The sequence below is a fragment of the Primulina tabacum genome, chromosome 8, assembly GCF_025594145.1.
Source record: "Primulina tabacum isolate GXHZ01 chromosome 8, ASM2559414v2, whole genome shotgun sequence".
Taxonomy (NCBI): Eukaryota; Viridiplantae; Streptophyta; class Magnoliopsida; order Lamiales; family Gesneriaceae; genus Primulina; species Primulina tabacum.
In genome coordinates this window covers 41,816,664-41,836,291 of record NC_134557.1, presented here as the reverse complement: position 1 = coordinate 41,836,291, position 19,628 = coordinate 41,816,664, and the positions used below count along the sequence as shown (strand labels likewise).

Here is a 19,628-nt window from a genome sequence, read left to right as displayed (position 1 = left end):
GCTTCATGGTGATATGGATAGAATGCAAGAACAACATAACTATATGCACCTTGTCATGGAAAACATGGAAGAAGAAGAAGAAGCATCTATGGAAGTAGTGGAAAAAAAGAACAGTGATGATGAAGAAATGATAAGGTAGGCTAGACTGGTATTATGGTTATACGATACTATAAGAAAGAAGTGTAACATTTCTTTGAAAATGTACAGAGATAAGTTGAATTATATTTTTGGGAACATACCTATCAGAGATAATTTGACTTATATTTTTGGGAATACAAATACTCTGATATAAGTTGACTTACATTTGGAAATTTACTTATCGAAGATAAGCTTCCGACTTAAGATGAAATGTTTGATTCAGGAATAATAAATTATTTATGAAAATATGAGATAAGAATTAAATAAGTTTTGATATTCAGATATGAAGGTGATTTTTATGTCAATAATTAACGGTATGGACATTTAAATTTGGGATATTAAGCGATAAATTTAAATATGTAAGATTTTGGAATATTTAATAGATGTAAGAAACAATAACTTAAGTTAAAAAAAAATTAAGGTCGTTACCTTAAGTAAATAAAGTGAGTTATGAGATATTGGTGGACATCGAGGGAAATGTAGCATGCATAATAGGTTCTGACTCTTCTTATAGTAAAAAGAAAAATAGGGGAAAGATTTGTGGAGAAAGACATCCAACGAAAATTATTTGTATTAAAGCATGTTAGGCTCATAGTTTTGATTAAAGACAGATTTAGTAAAAGAATAATTGCTTGAGGAATTAGTTTCTTCCGTACAAGATTGAAAGAAATTTTAACTAGGTTATTAGGACTTAAGTCAATAGGCTGATAAGGAGCTATGTTCTGAGATTCTATATTGGTTTTAAGTTTTGAGATATTAATCGTGATAATTTTAAGATAGAATAAAATAAGTATATTCAATGCCAATTTTATTTAGTGTACTATGGTAAATTTCAACGTCATTCTGAGAATTGGTTGGTTGGACAAGAATCATGCAATGGTAAATGATTCGGGGTAAGAATGCCAAACTCCAATCCAAGAATAAATCATATTTTATGGTAAGGATAAGGAACCGAAGTCCTTTCTTTCTGCCTCTCAGATCTAGAAAGGTATGGAGTATGGCAAAGAAGTCTAACTAACAATAATGAGAGAAGCAAAAGAAGGAATTGAGCTCAAGGTATAAAATATTCCTGTGGTACGAGAGCTCCGAAAGCGTTACTTTGAATTATCTCAGACTGTGAAATAGAATTCGAAAGTAATTTGATGGTTCGTGCTACACTAAAATCTAATGAACCCTAGCAAATGGCGTCAGTTAAACTCAAGAAGCTAAAAGATCAATTCCAAGATTTGTTAGTCAAAAACAAATCTGACTAAGTGCCTATCCTTGGGAGCTTCAGTCTTATTGACATAAAAGAATAGTGAAAGCACAAGATAGTGTGTCGATCTACAAAGAACTCAATAAGATCAAGAACAAATGTCATTTTTCAAGAATAGATGACCTTTTCTATCAGTTAAAAGGAGCTAAGATCTTTTCGAAGCTCTATCTAAGGTCAGACTACCACAATTGAAGGCCAAGGCAGAGAATATTCGTAAAACAGCCTTAAAAAGAAAAGGGTATGGACACTATGAGTTCACGATAATACCTTTTTGACCTGACCAATGCTCCAGCAACATTCATAGAACTCATGAACAGAGTGTTCAAGAAAATTCCTCGACAAGTTTGTGGTAGCATTTATTGATGACATTCATGCATATTCAACAAGTGAGTAAGACCGCAAGGAAGATCTTCGTCTTGCTCTACCGATGCTCAGAGGAAAATAACTAAATACTAAATTTAATAAATGTGAATTTTGATTAAAAATTGTCACATTCTTCGGTCATATAATCTATGAAATGGGCATATAAGTGGATCACCAATAAGGTGGAGGCAATCATAGACTGGCCTTGATCGAATACTGAAATAGAAATTTGAAGTTTTTGGGATTAGTTGGCTATTAAGAAAATGTGTTGAAGGATTTTCTTCCGCTCACCAAGCTCACTCAGAAGAACTCTAAATTCAATTAGAGTGAAGAATGTGAGAAGAGTTTTTAGATCTTGAAAAAGAAACTAGTTTCTACGCTAGTATTAGTACTTCCCGAAGAAGGCAAGAATTTCAGAATTTACAATGATGCATCAAAAGAGGATTGTGATGTGTTCTCATTCAAGAGGGCAAGTAATTGCCTATGCAACGATGAAATTAAAATCATGTGAGCAAAATTATCCAACACATGATAGTGAATTAGCCACAATTATATTTGAGCCAAAGATCCAGAGAATCAATTTCTTTGGTGGCAAATGTGTGAAATTTATCGATCATCAAAGCCTCAAATACTGTTCAAACAAAAGGAATTAAACATGAGGCAAAGACGGTGGATCGAACTATTGAAGATATTTTAGGGCGTGTGCCATGAACCTCGGAGGAATTAAATAAACACCCCTCTTGATTGAATTTTTCGATAACAATAATTATCATTGAAGTATTGAAATCAGAGAGAAAGCTATCATGGTACTTGAATTGTTGATAAAGTAGATATTATCAAGGAAAAACTCAAGGCAGCTCATGATCGACAAAAGAGCTGGGCTGATTTAAAGTGAAAACCGTTGGAGTTTGAAATCGGTGAGAAAGCTTACGATAACGTTTCCCTATGAAAAGAGTGGTTCGATTCAGCAAATCTAGAAATCTAACTCCAAGGCATGTCGACCCTTCATAATACTGGGAAAAGTGGGAAACCTAGCTTATCGGCTGGTTTCTAGGCATGTCAAGGATTGACAACATCTTCCACGTCTCACAGCTAAGGAAGTATGTCTCAGATCCAAGTCAGAATTTTAAAGTTGCATCGCTACTAAACGAAGGAAAGAAGTCCCTATTCAAATAGTGGACACCAAAGACCAAGTGCTGAGATGCTAAACAATTCCATATATCAAGATACAATGGTCAAATCATATGGAATGAGAAGCAACTTGGGAATTTGAAGAAAGTATGCGCACCCGGCACCCTCATCACTTTATTGATCTAGCTAACTAAAGTTTCGAGGACGAAACTTCCAATAAGGAGGGTGGGATGTGAGAACCCGGATTTTTCGAAGCAAAGCACCTCAAAAAGCTCGGAAAGTAGCTCAAAAAGAAGCCGAGGCAATGCAAAACCTTGAGAATTAAGGGTACGTCGCTCGGAAGAGGAAATCCTCAGCTCACAAGCTAAAACCCTCAGCTCAAGGAAGCTCCAAGATTCTTGGACAAGAAACCATCAGCTCAAAAGCTAAAACCCTCAGCTCAAGGAAGTTCATTCATTCTTGGGGAGAAAACCCCTAGCTCATGAGCTCAATCTTCTAGCTCAAAGAAGCTCAACCATGCTTGTCCTAAAAAGGCCAAAAAGAGAGCTAAAGGAGAAGTTAAAGGTTTGGACAAACTTAGTATGCAAGAAATGACTATTGAGATAACCAATGAAGGAGCTAAGGGAGGAGCTAAGAGGCTAGGACAAATTTATGGTTCAAGGAATGACTCTTGGTGCTTGGCATATCTTTGACCACCATTATGATCATCATTACTCCATTCTTGGAGGCCAAGAAATCAGCCAAATGGCTAGGTGGAAAGCCTTTCTTTCTCCTATAAATACCACCTCAAGGTTGGAAGAAAAGCACACCAAAAAGCACTCTCAAATTTTGGCCAAAGGAGAGCAAGGAAGAGGAGGAAATTCTTGCAGTGCAGGCGATCAAAATTTACGTCGAAGTGCTGCTAAAATTGTGTCTCAGTCTGCTCGAAGGAATAATCGTAGTGCTGCGCGATTGAAGATCGCATTTGTTAAAGTCACGATGAAGTGCTGCTCAATTTTCGAGAGGAACTTTGTACGAGAATCGGTAAGTGGGCTTTTGTTATATATTCGTTTGTATTTTTAAACTTGAATATATATTATGACATGCATGATTGTGTGTCTCCATTTTCGAAAATATGAAGTTTGTCCGTTTAAAATTTCGATCGATTATATGCTCAGTCTGTTATTCGAAATTCTTTGGTTCCGCTGAATCCGTCTGAAACTCTGATATCTGAAAACTCTGATATGTTCTGTCTAGTAAACTCTGAATCTGTGTTGCACTGTTACGATTCGAATTTGAAATGGGACGAGAATTGTGATTTTGTATGGCCCCCATTGGTGGGTATAAAATCATGTTCTGTTCTGGCCCCTATTGGTGGGTATAAAACCATGTTCTGTCTGGCCCCCATTGGTGGGTATAAAACCGTGTTATGGCCTCACCCCTTAGAGGACTAACATATTGGGGACAATTTGACCATGGAAATGAGATGAGTAACAGTGTTCTGTCTGTTCCGATCTGTTCTATTCTGAATTGTTCTGATCTGTTTCTGAATTGCTCTGAATCGTCTGAAACCTCTGTCTCATATTTGTTTCGTTTATGTTATGATGAGTTAAAAGTAATAAGGTTTGAAAGTTTGTTAAAGAAATATTTTAAAGATTAAGTTCTATATGTATCATTGGAAATCGATCGACCCCTACTTGCTGAGTGTTTCCCAAAACACTCACCCGTTACAAATTTCAGATAAAAATGAAAAGCAAATAAATGAGGAGGAACAAGAAGCCTTCTGGGGATGGTAGCCGATGAGCAAGATACAAGAAATCAAGACTTTATTTTCCTTTTGTTCAGTTTCCGCATTTGCAACTCTGATGTATTCTTATTTCTATTGTCAATGTAAAGACAATGTTTAATTTATGAAAAAGACTGGTTTTTGGCATTTCGATACGAGGCTTAATTGTTTTCAAGAAATCGTAAAACAATGCCGGATGTCACCGACGCTTCGGACACGGGGCGTGACAATAGGGCTCAACATGAATGTCATAACTGTATGCCCGATGCTAAATGCCAATAATATGTCACAATAATAAACATATATCACAACGAAGACATTTAACATATTACAACAGTCAACAAATCATAAACACGATCAGTGCAACATAGAATGACAATTAAAAATAATTTATGTTTTACCGTCGTATGTTACCGAACTGTAACATACCTAAACCGACTCTAAAATCACAACAAGCTCAACTTTAATCTCCTCGACCTAACAATGATAAAAATAGGTCGAATAATTCACAATTCGCCAATAAAACTAAATTAATCCAACTTATTGATTTTTAATTATCAAAACTTAATTCCCAAATCAATTTCAACAATTCTGAAATTTCAACTAAATAACCATAATTCTCCAAAATAATCACACGATTAACTCGATACTAATTCACAAACTCTTCGATTTATACCTCAAAGCTCTCCAATGATCGAACCTACAATATAAACCCAATATATACGTCAATATAATGCATTAAAATCGACAAAGCAAAATTAAATCGAAGCGGGTAAAGTTACACTTCGGGGCAGCCTACTTATGCACCGAAAAATCTGGAATTGGATCCAAAATTACCAAGATCGAAGTATAAACTAGTCGCTAGCGGTCCAATGTTGCTACTCGCCGGAAAAGACGTCGGAAAACACTATTCACGATCAAAAACCGGACTGAAAACTAGCTGGAAAATGCAGGAACAGCAAGGTAAGATTTAAGCTTCAAATCCTTGCTCAATATACACCAAAGAACCAAGAAAAACCAAGCAATAGCTCACCTAAAATCGAACAAGAAACTCGAACAGGAGCAGTCCCAAAACAGGGTTTGATTGGGGCTGAAACGAGTATAAAAAGTAGCGATTCATGGTTCAAAACGAAGCTACTGATGTAAGGAAGAAAACCCCTCAAACCATTCGTGATTTCGACGCCGGACGGAAAAGTTATGGCTTCTCCAAATGAAGGTGCTGAAAGTGACAAAAATGGAGAAAGGGGGAAGGAAGGTTACGGGATTGGGGATTGGGTTTCTGATTTCTTCCTTTCTTTCTCCAAAAGACAAATTGTGTGTATGTATATGTATATTTAGTTACTAAAAAAATTGTAACACATGCCCAATAATCCCGGTTTTGCATTTATTTGCTCTTGTGTGCTATTTCAATCTCTATATGTATTTTTATATCGTTAAATTCTCCGATATTCTAAAATACATATTTTTAACACACTTCTTGAATTTATTTGGCATAAATAATTATTTTAATTTACAACTCAATAATTATTCTAATTATGCAAAAATTACCGGATAATTAATTTCAGGACCTTACAGAATTTCATGAATACCATTTTTTTTACTTTTATGAATTTTTTAAATATATTTCTATTATCCACCGACCATTGTACACTTTATTTTTAAAAAATAATAATTTTTTTCATATGATAATAATAATAAAATTAAAATATAAATTAAGAAAGTTGTTTTGCCCCTAATTAATGTTCATGATAGAGAGAATTGAAACAAAATTTGACAAAAAAACGAAATCTTTAGTTGAAAATGGTCCAAATAGAAATGATGTCGTTATGATATGAAAAACTATTTTTTATGAAAAACTAGGCATAATATGTTATCAAATTTCAGTTTTAGTTTGTTATATTTGTTTTTTTATTCTGTATACAAATAATTCATATTCAAATATGATTTAATTACAATTTGACGTAGTCAACTTGCATAGTTATCAAAATCGAAATGAAAGGTCAATCTACGAAAAACTTGTAAACTTTTTGGGAGTTTGTAAGCGTGGTAAATATATTATTATGAGATGTTTAAATATGTTGTTTTTTTACGGCTTATATGTGGTTTGAAAAATAGTCGGATCACTTAAAATTATTTTTTAAATATCTTATTTAGTATTTCTAAAAAGTGCAATAATATAACATCCAAAAATCCAATGACAGAGATCTCAAATTATGTTCGAAAATATTTTTTTATATTAAATATAAAGACATTCTTATTCAAGATGCTAGCATTACATATATAATATCTCCCTTAAACTTTCACAAAAGAGCTTAGTTCCCTGAAATGCTTCCAAGGCATGTCCCATACCACAGCCTCGTAATTTCCCGGAGCATTGCCGGCAGCCGCATCATTCGCGATGATGACCAATCTGTAATTCGTACCTTCGACTAATTGGGTTTCACTCTTCACCACCTTTACAAACTCCAACTGCACGTTATCCTTCTTGTTGTACTCCGACACCGCAAATCTAGCGATCTCCAACACTTCTACCACGTTAACGTTCGGAATCGGCAGCCAGTTGCCAACTATGGCACTAGGCGAAATGGCCAAGGCTTGGTAATGAAATGAAGCCACCAATATCAAGAGGAGCACATAGAGAAGAAGGCAAGATTTGAGTTGCATATTTTCTTCTGCTGTGAAGAATGCTTTATGTTAGTTTCTTTCTTATTTGCGAGGAAATACGCAGTGATGCTATGTCATTTATATAGCTAGCACTGCAACTACTTTGCAATCGTGTCATATATATACTTTAAGATTACAATATTATTCTCATGTATTCACTTTTTAGAACTATTTTTTATACAAGTGATCTAATAATATATAAATAATATAATACTAGTTTTTTTATGAAAATTATAATACTAGTAATTTGATACACTTTGTGTGTAAAATAATGGATAAAATATAAATTTATATTTTATTCAAAAATTTTATTTTTTATAACCCAAACTAAATTGAAAATTTATTAAAAATAAATATATTAGAAAGAAATAAAATAAAATTATAAATTATAGGTTATGTTAAATAACTTTAAAAATAATTATTAATCTTTACTCCTTTAAATTATGGGATGAAGTTAAAAATGAGAGTATTTTTCAAAAAAGTTAAATGAGAGTAATCCACAAAACTGACAAAAAAATATAGTCATCTAATCCCTTAATTTGTATTTTTGCACATATGTTTTGTGTACAAATAGTGTATACAATATATAATTATACATTTTTATTCATTTTTATTTTTGCACGTATGTTTTGTGTACAAATAGTGTATACAATGTAAGGATCTGTAAGTAATTATCCGGTAATTTGGCATAATTAGAATAATTATTGAGTTGTAAATTAAAATAATTATTTATGTCAAATAATTTTAGAAAGTGTGTTAAAAGTATGTATTTTAGAATATCGGAGAATTTAACGATATAAAATACTTATAGAGTTTAAATAACACACGAGAGCAAAATAAATACAAACCTGGATAAATGGGCTTGAGTTACTACTTTTGGTGACTAATTATTATATTTATACATACAACACACACCTCCATTTATAGAAAGATTAAGGAAAAGGGGGAAATAATAAAGAAGGAAGCCAACACAATTCTCGTCACTTGTGTAGCGGCTGCGATGGAATCGCCATATCTCCTCCGTCCCAAGTTGAAACTCAAAAATTCTTGAAGGATTATCTTCCTAACATCCTTAGCTTCGATTCAAGCCATAATCGCGAATTTTGAGCAAGGAAACGAGCAAATCAAAGCTCCATTTTGTGAGCCCTGTTTATGTGCATTAGTTTTTGGTGAGTTTTCAGTTTTTGTGCTTCAGAATTTCGAGTTTTTGTGTATTGTGCGTTAAGAATCTCGACTTGTGATTAAATAGAACTTGTAGATCTGTTTGTTAGCTTTCTAGAGCCGCTAGAATCATCGAATTCCAATTAGAAAAGGATTTTATATGAATTTTCTACCAAAATTCATCAAAACCAAATTATGCAATTGAGCTGTGTAGAATACCTTCTGTAATTCGAGAATATGACCTCTGTGCAGTTGGAATTTGGAATTTTGGTTCAAATGAAATTGTAGAGCTAATGTCTTGTCCTCGAAATGAGACTTGAATCGTTAAATTCTTGTAAGAATTGCGCAAGTTATGGCTATTTTTCTGAAACTGCTCAGTAGAAGATTTTCTGTCCGAGAATTGGTGAGTGGCAGTGTGTTCTTGCAAATTCTGAGATTAATGTACTGAGATTATGAAGATAGTTTCAACTAGAAAAACTTAGATAATTGATTTTCTTTCAGTTCAAATTGACGGATATTGATTTGAGTTAATATTGAGCGAGATATGAATTTTATACTCTTTAGTGCCAAATCGGACATTGGAATAGAATGTAGTTTTCATGATCGGCTTATTGTTGTTTTGTTTAGGCCAAGGATCTTGAAGTAAATTTGATATTGGATTTGTCAAGTTGGTATATGTATGTTACAGCTAGGTAACATACGACGATAAAACATAAATTATGTTTAATTGTCATTCTGTGTTGCACTGATCGTATCTATGACTTGTTGATTGTTGTAAATTGTTAAATGCCTTCGTTGTGGTATATATTTATTATTGTGACATATTATTGGTATTTAGCATAGGGCATGATGTTATGACATTCATGTTGCGCCCTATCGTTCTTGTTAGCCCATTGTTGATATCCGTTGTTATCTGGCACTGTTGTTATCTTGGGATTATGATTGTTAAATGCCTTCGTTGTGGTATATGTTTATTATTGTGACATATTATTGGTATTTAGCATAGGGCATGATGTTATGACATTCATGTTGCGCCCTATCGTTCTTGTTAGCCCATTGTTGATATCCGTTGTTATCTGGCACTGTTGTTATCTTGGGATTATGATGTGGCTGATAGGCCTATACACATGAGACCGTAGATTTGATTGAACAATCTCGTGGTTAGTGTAGCCTTTTGAGGTGAGCGCTTGGATTTTGTCATCTAGTTCGTTCTGTTGTGCCATCCAGTTGTATCGTATCAGCTGTATGGAGGCCGAGTCAAGGGTGTTATTCAGCACAGCCTGGCATACCTCGCATACTTAGTAGGGCGGTTTAGCTTCATGACGATGTAGCTCCCCTGAGTTATTACTCGAGCATTATTCCAGTTGTTATCGTACCGTTTATTGGCTTCTGTTATCCCGATTATCGTTGAGCCGTTCATGCATTGCACATTACATTTTATTATATGATTATGCATGATTTATGTTTATTGTTGTTATTGTTGAACTGTTGCATACCAGAATCTTAACCTCAATTGTTTACTGGAGGGGCTACTGTTGTTGCTTTTGGATACCATGGTAGATCTATCGAGCCATTTTGTAGCATCAGGCCGAGGTTCCGCCAGTGGAGATCGGGATTGAGGTTGGATTGCTTGGTTATTTCTTGAAGTTTGTTTCAGTCTTGTGTTGTAGTTCATTTGTCAGGGAGATGCCCCGTGTATCTGTAGTGATATTTGGTTATTTTCTTATGTTCTGAGTCGACTCTGTGGTTCTTATGATCTGGTGAGTACTTGGTAAGTTTTAATTCTTCTTAATCCTGGACAGTGCGGCTATAGGTTGTTTGACTTTGATTTTTGTTTTAATGACTCTAGTTGGAGTATATTTTTATATAAACCGCCTTTTGAGTTTTTCAGGATGTCCTAATTATGAGAAGGTAATGCCAAAAAATTTCTAGGCTCTGAGGTCCATTTTAAAGTATTTTAAACATTTTTTCCGCTGCTGCTTTAAATCAAAAAATTATTATTTGATAATTAATTGTAATTAGAGTAAATGAGCCTCACATACAATATATAATTATACATTTTTTATTCAATTTTATTTTTTACAATCTAACCTAAATTAAAAAAATATTACTAAAAAACATGTATATTATATATAATAAAATAAAATTATAAATGATGAATCATTTTAAATAATATGAAAATAACTATTTGTGATGTCCATTTATTCTAATGACAATTAATGATCAAACAATAATGATTTAATTTTATTCTGCAGCGGAAAAATGGTTTAAAATACTTTAAAACGGACCTCAGAGCCTAAAAAAATTTTCAACACGACCTCCCCGTAAGTAGAACATCTCAAAAAACTCAAGCATCAGAAAATAGTAAAATGACTTAAGACTGACGCTACGATAATATAAACAATCACATGCAAGTGTCAATCAGGCACACGTCAACAATTCTCAAGCATCAGTTCAACTAAGCCGGCAAGACTTTGAAACATACTAAAACTGATCCAAACTAAATAATAACAAGTCAAACACCCATACAGATACTCGGGACATCTCCCCGACAAATAAAATACGGCATAGAACTGATGCAAACTCCAAGACAACCATAAAGACTAGCTGGGAAACTTCAATGGACAAAACCAAGCAACCCCACCTCAATCACGAGCTCTGCTAGTGGAACCTCTGCTGGTGCTGCAAAACCACTCGTGAGATCTACCATGGTGACCAAAAGCAACAACAACAGCCCTTCCAGTAAACAAATGAGGTTAGGATTCTGCTATGAAACCGTTCAACAAACATAACAACAACATAAATTATGCATCAATATATATGTAGATGAAATGTCAAATGCATGAACATGGATCAATATCAACGAGGTAAACGGAGCCAAATGAACGATATTATCAACAAGAATAATATTCGAACGACACACAGGGGAGCTACATCGTCATGTAGTTAAACCTCTCTGCTAAGTATGCGAGGTATGCCAGGCTGTGCAAATTAATACCCCAAATCGGCCTCCATACAGCTGTAACAATATATAACAGGATGGCACAAAACAACCGGATGACACAATCCCAGCGCTCACCTCAAAATGTTGCACTAACCACGAGATTATTCAATCATATCTACGATATCATTTGTATCAGTGTATATAGGCCTATCAGCCACATCATGATCACGAGATAAACAAAAGTGCCAGATAACAATGAATATCAACAAGGGCTGACAAGAACGATATGAATCAACATGAATGTCATAATATCATGTCCTATACTAAATACCATAGAATATGTCACATAATGATCATATAAAACAACGAGGAATTTAGCGACACACATAACCCACATAAGTACGTAAACAACAATAACATCACGTATTTATATTTAAAATAAATTTATGTGTTACTGTTGTATGTTATCGAACTGTAACATACCTATACCAACTTGACAATTCCAATTATCAACTTTACTTCAAGATCCTCAGCCTAAAACACATAAGAATAAGCCGAATAAAAACCCATCTCACCGGAAAAAATCTATAAGAAATTCAATCATCTCGACACGATTAAAACGCCCAAAAACAGAAATCATGAAAACTACATTTTGTTATAGTTCCGAATTCGACACTTCATAGCATAAAATTCATATATCCCTCAATATTGACTCAAATCAATATCCGCAAATTGGAAATGAAAAGAAACTCAATTATCTAATTTTGTCCGGTTGAAACCATATTCAAATTCCCAATTGATTGAGCCCAACATTTCATTGAATACACTATATCCAATCTGTTCTCGGGCATAACATGGCAGTTGAGCAGTTTCAAAAAAAAAGGTGCATAACTCTCTCAATTCTTGATAGATTTTAACTATTCAAGTCTCATTTCAAAGATAACACATATATATACACTTTTTGTTTGAACCACAATTTTACAATTGAAGGACCGTTTGCTGAGCATCTTTCAGATGCTTCAAAAAAAATATTCTCCAATGAGCTGCAATAGCTCGTGTTCTGAGAATATTAACATCGATGAATTAAATCGAGTTTGGTTAAAAACCAAGCCGAAGAAACTCGAAGTAATCCTTCGTGAAGAAAACTGTTATATTAGAAAATGTTTTAACTTATGTAAACTAAATAACCGAAAAAGGGTATATTAGTTTTTGCATTCATCAGTTCAGTTATGGTGACAACTGAACTAACGGATACTCTAACTGATCCAAACAGTTTGAAAACAATAATTAATCAGTTAAATACACAAGATATGTTTATGGATATTCGGAGACTTCAACTGCTCCTACGTCACCCCTTCTACCGCCTCGGGTAGGATCCACTAGAAGACTTTGATTTATACAACTCTTTGTACAAATCCACTCAGCTAGGACTTACACTACTGCCTAAACTGAACTCCTAGATACGACTGAAGGCAGCACCTTCCAGCCAACACTTTTTAACGTCTATGTGTCCAAGACTATATACACAAGTTTAACGTCTTTGTGCAAGACTGTATATGAGTGGTTGAGAGAATTTGTGTGTAAGAACTGAACAAGGATGTTCTCACACACTGAGGGAAAATGGCTTCTAAACTAAGCAGATAACACGTTAAAGTGTCCCTCTGGGTTGAATGTTTCTGAAATCAGATGTGCAATGTGCGTGCCCTTTCCTTTCTCTCTTGAAGAAGCTTTGTGTATTGAATCTCGTTCTTTTTCTTCAGCTTCTTCTTTTGGTGTATATTTCTTATTCTTTGAGTATTCACTGATCTTCTCTTTATATAGGCGGGAAAGCTGAACGTACCGTGAGACCCATTTATTGTATCCGTTGCATCTTGAATTCGTTTCTTGGACTTTATGTCTCGACTTTTCGACTGCCCTTCTGAAACGTTTTGTCTTTAATGCTCTGATGCAACGTCCATTATTGTCCTTGGATTGGACAATAGCTTTGTACCTTTACGTACAGCTGGACTCCACTGAAAGAGTTTGTCTTCATCCATAACTTAAAGATTCTGACTGAAGCTTCGAACTAGTCAGTTGAACTGATCTTCAGTTGGGCTGGTGAAATCAGTTGAGTCGTCAGTGGAACTGATTTCACTATTGTTCAGTTGGACTGATCAGCTGGGTTTCTTCATCAGTTGAACACTCCTTCGGCTGGCCAGGATTCTGAGGTTCTCCTGCTGAACCACCTATCAACTGGACAATCAGCTGGACTGCTCAATTGACGTAACAGTTAGACTTATTCAGTTTGTGCGATCAGTTGAGTCTTCAGTTTGCGATGTAAACAGCTCGTGAATGATCCTAGGTGCTGCACACTATGGTAGATTATTAGTAACACAATTAACAAGTTTTTTTATCATCAAAATCAAGATTGCGAACTTGAAAAATTCTAACAAGAATCCAAGTGTACAAAGGTCATAAGCTCGAATTACAGTAGTATTTCTACACAGTTTAATTGCGAATTCGGTTTTGACACATTTTGGTAGAAAAATCATAAAAAACCGTTTCTAATTGAAATTTGATAATTACAGTGCTCATGATAGCCAACAAAAAAGATCTACGGTCTTTATTTATGTCATTTCTAAAAACTCAAGCAGTAAAAATCGCAGCAACAAGAAGAACAACTCGCCAAAACGGTCAAGAAATCACGCATAAACAGAGCACAATAATAGCAGCTTTGATCTAACCGAATCCTTGCTCAAAATGATTGATTTATAGATTGAATCGAAGTTTAGGATGTTATCAAGACAACCGTTTAAGAATTTTTGGGTTTTGAGTTCGGACGGAAGAGATACAACAATTCTATCGCAGCCGCTACAAGGGTGACGGGAAAACAGAGAAGGGCTTGGGTCTTCTTGCTTCTTACTTCTCTTTTGATGGGTGTGTATAATGTATGTATATATATGTATTATAATATTAAATGGTTACTAAAAATAGTAACTCAAGCCCATTTATCCCGGTTTTGAATTTTTTTTGCTTTCGTGTGTTATTTAAACTCTATATGTATTTTAATATCGTCTATAATTCTCTAATATTCTAAAATACATATTTTTTAACACAACTTTCAAAAAAAAAAATTGGCATAGATAATTATTTTAATTTAAAACTCAATAAATTATTCTAATTATTCAAAATTACAAGATAATATACTCTAGGGCCTTACATTATTTGTTAGTATTGAATATAGAGTTTAGAGGGAATGCATAAACTCTTTAAAATTTTCTTTGAAACTTGAGTTTATTTTAATAATTTTTAATTGTTAATGCTTGTTTCTAGACCGGCTAGATGAAACTAGACACTGAAAATGGTTTTTCAAGTGCGAAAAAATCCGGCTGGACAAGTGATATGACATATATTCATTTAAACAAACTTTTAACACAGATACCAAACAAATATATGGAAACAAATGGGAGATAAATGACTGAAAATAAATAACACAAAGTATATGGAAGTTGGAAGACAATATTCTTCTATGTCTCTCCTTTCTTCTATTCAAGGAATGAATCCACTAAAAGGCTTTGATTTATAAACTATTTGTACAAACCCACTTCAGTTAGAACATTTCCAATGCCTAAACTGAAACTCTTAGTATCTTATATACAACACAAACTCAAAATGTTTATTGAACCCTAGGTACAGACAGATAGAAGTACAACTCTTCAATTAAGTAGCTTGAGCAACTAAAATTGATTGGGTAGCACAAGTTGATCCCATATTATCAATATGAATCATACGTGTGTGCTAGAGCAGTTTAAAGATAGATCACTAAAGAGTGTTCGATATCTTTGATAAGGCGGATTGTGAGAGCTTCAATAGTGTTCTTCAATCTTTAATCATGCGTATAAAGATGAACTCCTTCAATGGTCAATCTTCAATAAATGAATACTTGTACTGATTTCCGACACAAAACAAATTGTCTTGTCTTTTTCCCCTTTCATAGTGCAGGTCAGTTAATGCATCTTGACATGTATCCAAATATAGCAATAATCAGCTTCTGAAAAGTCGATATATGAGAGAAAAATGTCTCTGCTTATCTTTTTCTTATTAGGAGACATTCTTGGACAACTAAAGAGGTCGGATAATGTACATTGATTGATCAATTGATCTTCTAAAATGTCGCCATGGTATGTGTACATATTGACTTGTTTTGTAGGCGTACCAGCTACAACTTGAATTAAATTATGAAATCTGGTTTAAGTGTTGGAAGCAGCTTGATCTTGATAGATAGTTGGGAACTGACTTTAATATGACTAACTGTTTATTCACCCCAGCATGATATTGAAGATTTGGCTATCTGGATTGACTTAGCATCCCAGTTGTTAAAATAAAAATTTGATTAGATGGGGTGAATAAAAACTTTTAAAAATAGTTTGCTTCTAGTTGAGCTACAATAGCTTGTTCTTGAAATGTTCAAAATGAACTGAGTATCGAAAAATTACAATTCTAAATTGAGTGGAATAAACTCAACATAACCCTCTGAAAAACCAATTAAACATTTTGCAAATGATTTGAAAATACAATTTGAATGTATGAAAACAGTTTGATTGAATCAAATACTTAGTATGAAACATTATGGTATTTCAAAGAACACATAAAATGCTTCAGCAAAACATATCATTACAATGTATTTTTCTCAAATGTATCATCGAACATAAGGAAAAATTTCTCACTATGGTGATAACTCTATTTAGACTCCCTTACATACTCCAGCCCTTCAATAAATGCTTCGAGGTATTTCTTTTTGGGTTGAGTTGTTCTTCCTCATTCTCTCCCTTCATTTACTTATGATATGATCTTCAAATATTTGTATTTATGGCCCCCAAGAATGATATGAACCTTTGAAATAGGAATATGATCGTTTATAAAGGTTTTATATGATTTCTGATATTGAAACAATCATATTCACGTTACTGGACATATTTTGAGATCGAGCTAATTATATTGTTGACCAGGTTGTTCCGGATCGAGCAGGTTGATCAGTTTGGTCTGCTGGCTGTTCCACATCGAGTTGGTTGATCAACTTGTTTCGTTGGTTTGATCAACTTAGTTTGTCTTGATTCATTGATTTTCAAAGAAAGTGATGAACATGAATATTGTATAGTTTTATCTTAGCTTTCCATAGAATAAAAAATCACTCAATTTAGAGTTCTTATGAGATATAGATGCTCGAAATACTATATATACAACCTGGAACTCTTTCTTATTCAATGCAAAATCAACAATTTCATCGTCATTTTTCACCATCTTAAGAACCGATTCAGATTTCAACTTGTGAAGATGATTTGTAAATCACGGTCTTAGCATTGTAACGCATGTTGAATCGTTCCATTTAGATGAACAAGGTAGTCGCTGGTTTTTGTTTCTGATTCGTCCAGCTCGATCTTGCAACCACTATTTCACATATATAACATCCGAATCGGTTGAGCTAATTAGAAATTTTACTTGTAGCAATTTGAGCTTTTTGTTCAACCGTGTTCGTTTCTTGTCATTTAAAACATCGAGCAATGAGATATCATCGAAAAATTTTAGCTTGCCATAAACTAAGTTGTGATAAAATTATATTTCAGCAACTTAGTACTTCCAACTTGACATCTACCAACTATACATTTAATTAATTATGTTAGCAACATAATAACAAGATTTGTTATCATTATAATCAATATTTTTAGCATTTCTGCAACCCAACACAACTAGAATCTTGTAAATACAAATAAATAGCAGTTGGAACTATAAACAACTTGATGTTGTTTGGTATCATCAAAACTGAGATATTTTTAATCTAACATTATTAATATTTTATTCCTTTAAATAGGATAGGAAGTTTAAAACAACAATATTTTAGGTAAAACAAAAAGGCTTCACCATTCACATCAATTTTTTAAGGGATGTGGAATCAAACTTTAGTTAAAGCTTTTAGAGTAGGTCTCTTGTGAGACGATTTTACGAATTTTTATATGTGAGAGGGGTCAACCCTACCGATATTCATAATAAAAAGTAATACTCTTAGCATAAAAATTAATATTTTTTCATGGATGACCCAAATAAGAGATCCATCTCACAAAATACGACCCGTGAGACCGTCTCACACAAGTTTTTGCCAAGCTTTTATTGTCTTTTAGGAAGACTAAAATGAAGAAATATGGGAACTGAGAAATTATATGTTACGAGAGATTTTAGAAATGTGAAAATTAGGTCGGAAGAAATTGAATTAGGATGTGTGTGGGAGATTTCCCTTTTTAACTTTCATAAAATTTATATATTTCCAAGATCCACGACCACTATAAACTTTATTCTTTAAAAAAGAATAAACAATTTTTTCCATACGAAATAATAATAACTCGAAAATATAAATTAAGAGAATTTGTTTACCTCTAAGTGTTCATGATATATAGTAATAATAGAATATTATTAATTTATAAAATAATAATAATTGTATAATAACAATAAATAGAACAATAATAATTAATATTTAATAAAAATTATAAGTATAATAACAATAAATAATAATATAATAATGATTCTAGAATAGCAAATAATTTTAGAATAATTATTATTTAAATATTTTAATTATATTATGAATTCTTTATAATAAAAAAATCATTGTAATTTATTTATCTTTTATTTTTGTGATATTCATCGTAGGAATAAAATAGACTCATCATTTGATTCATATCTTATTTCATTCTACCATATCAAGTGAGTGCATCCAAAAATCTATACTTATTCTTATATACATGAAGGGTTTCTAATTTTTTATTGACCCGAACATGAAGATATAAATATAGACCGCCAAATACATTTTTTTTGTAATATCACAAGAGTAGAATCATACTCGATCTGTCTCGCGAAAATTTCTTATTTCTTGTTTGATTATTTACTTTCACGAAAATTAAATATCAGTCATATCTTTTATTAAAAAAAATTGCATTTTATATTTTATATATTTACTTATTTGCGATTTTGGTCATCTATGTTATCAAAATTCATTTTCATATGTTAGCTTTGTTTTTTTATTAAATAATAGTCTGTGTAAAATAGTTTATACTCAAAAATGATTTTATTACAATTTAACCCGGTCCACTTTCGTAGTTATCTCAGTACAAATGCATGAAAGGTCGATCTTCGAAAAAATTACAAACTTTTTGGGAGTTCAGAAGCTAGAAAAGATGTTTGCTAAAAAAATATAAAAGACATTATAAGATGTTTAAATATGTTGTTTAATAGCTTATATGTGGTTTAAAAAAAGTTGGATCACTCAAAGTTATTTTTTCGAAGAGCTTATTTAGTATTTCTAAAACCTATAATAATATAACATCTCAAAATTCAATGAAGGAGATCTCAATTTATGTCCAAAAATATTTTTTCATATCAGATACAAAGACATTCTTATTCAGGACTTGACTAGAATTACATATATGATATCATCCTTAAACTTTCACAAAAGAGCTTAGTTCCCTGAAATGCTTCCAAGGCAAGTCCCAGACCACGGCCTCGTAGTTTCCCGGCGCATTGCCGGCAGCCTTATCATTCGCGATGATGACCAGTCTGTAATTCGTACCTTCGACTACTTGGGTTTCACCCTTCACCGTCTTTACAAACTCCAACTGCACGTTAGCCTTCTTGTTGTGCTCTGACACCGTGAATCTAGCGATTTCCAACACCTCTGGCACGTTAACGTTCGAAATCGGCCGCCAGTTGCCAACGATGGTACTAGGCGAAATGGCCAAGGCTTGGTAATGAAATGAAGCCACCAATATCAAGAGGATCGCATAGAGAAGAGGGCAAGATTTGAGTTGCATATTTTATTTTGCTGTGAAGAATGCTTTGTGTTTGTTTCTTTCTTCTTTGTGTGGAAATAGGCAACGATGCTGTGTGATTTATATAGCACTATTTCACATATATAACATCCGAATCGGTTGAGCTAATCAGAAATTTGACTTGTAGCAATTTGAGTTTTTTGTTCAACCGTGTTCGTTTCTTGTCATTTAAATCATCGAGCAATGAGATATCATCAAAAAAATTTAGCATCCCATAAACTAAGTTGTGATAAAATTATATTTCAGCGACTTATTACTTCCAACCTGACATCTACCAACTACACATTTAATGAGTTATGTTAGCAACATAATAACAAGTTTTTTTTATCATTATAGTCAATATTTTTAACATTT

The 19,628-nt window shown here is 33.3% G+C and overlaps 1 long non-coding RNA gene across 3 annotated transcripts in view; it reads right to left on the bottom strand.

The window, feature by feature from the left end:
- Positions 1-4,888: 4,888 nt before the first annotated feature.
- LOC142554237 (uncharacterized) overlaps positions 4,889-19,628 on the bottom strand; it is a 37,600-nt gene continuing 22,860 nt past the window's right edge. Inside the window, exon 3 of one of the 3 annotated variants that reach the window (XR_012822149.1) lies at positions 4,889-5,352. This is a non-coding gene — a long non-coding RNA (uncharacterized LOC142554237). The remainder of the gene's footprint in view (positions 5,353-19,628) is intronic. The other 2 variants (XR_012822151.1, XR_012822150.1) reach the window with 2 other exon arrangements.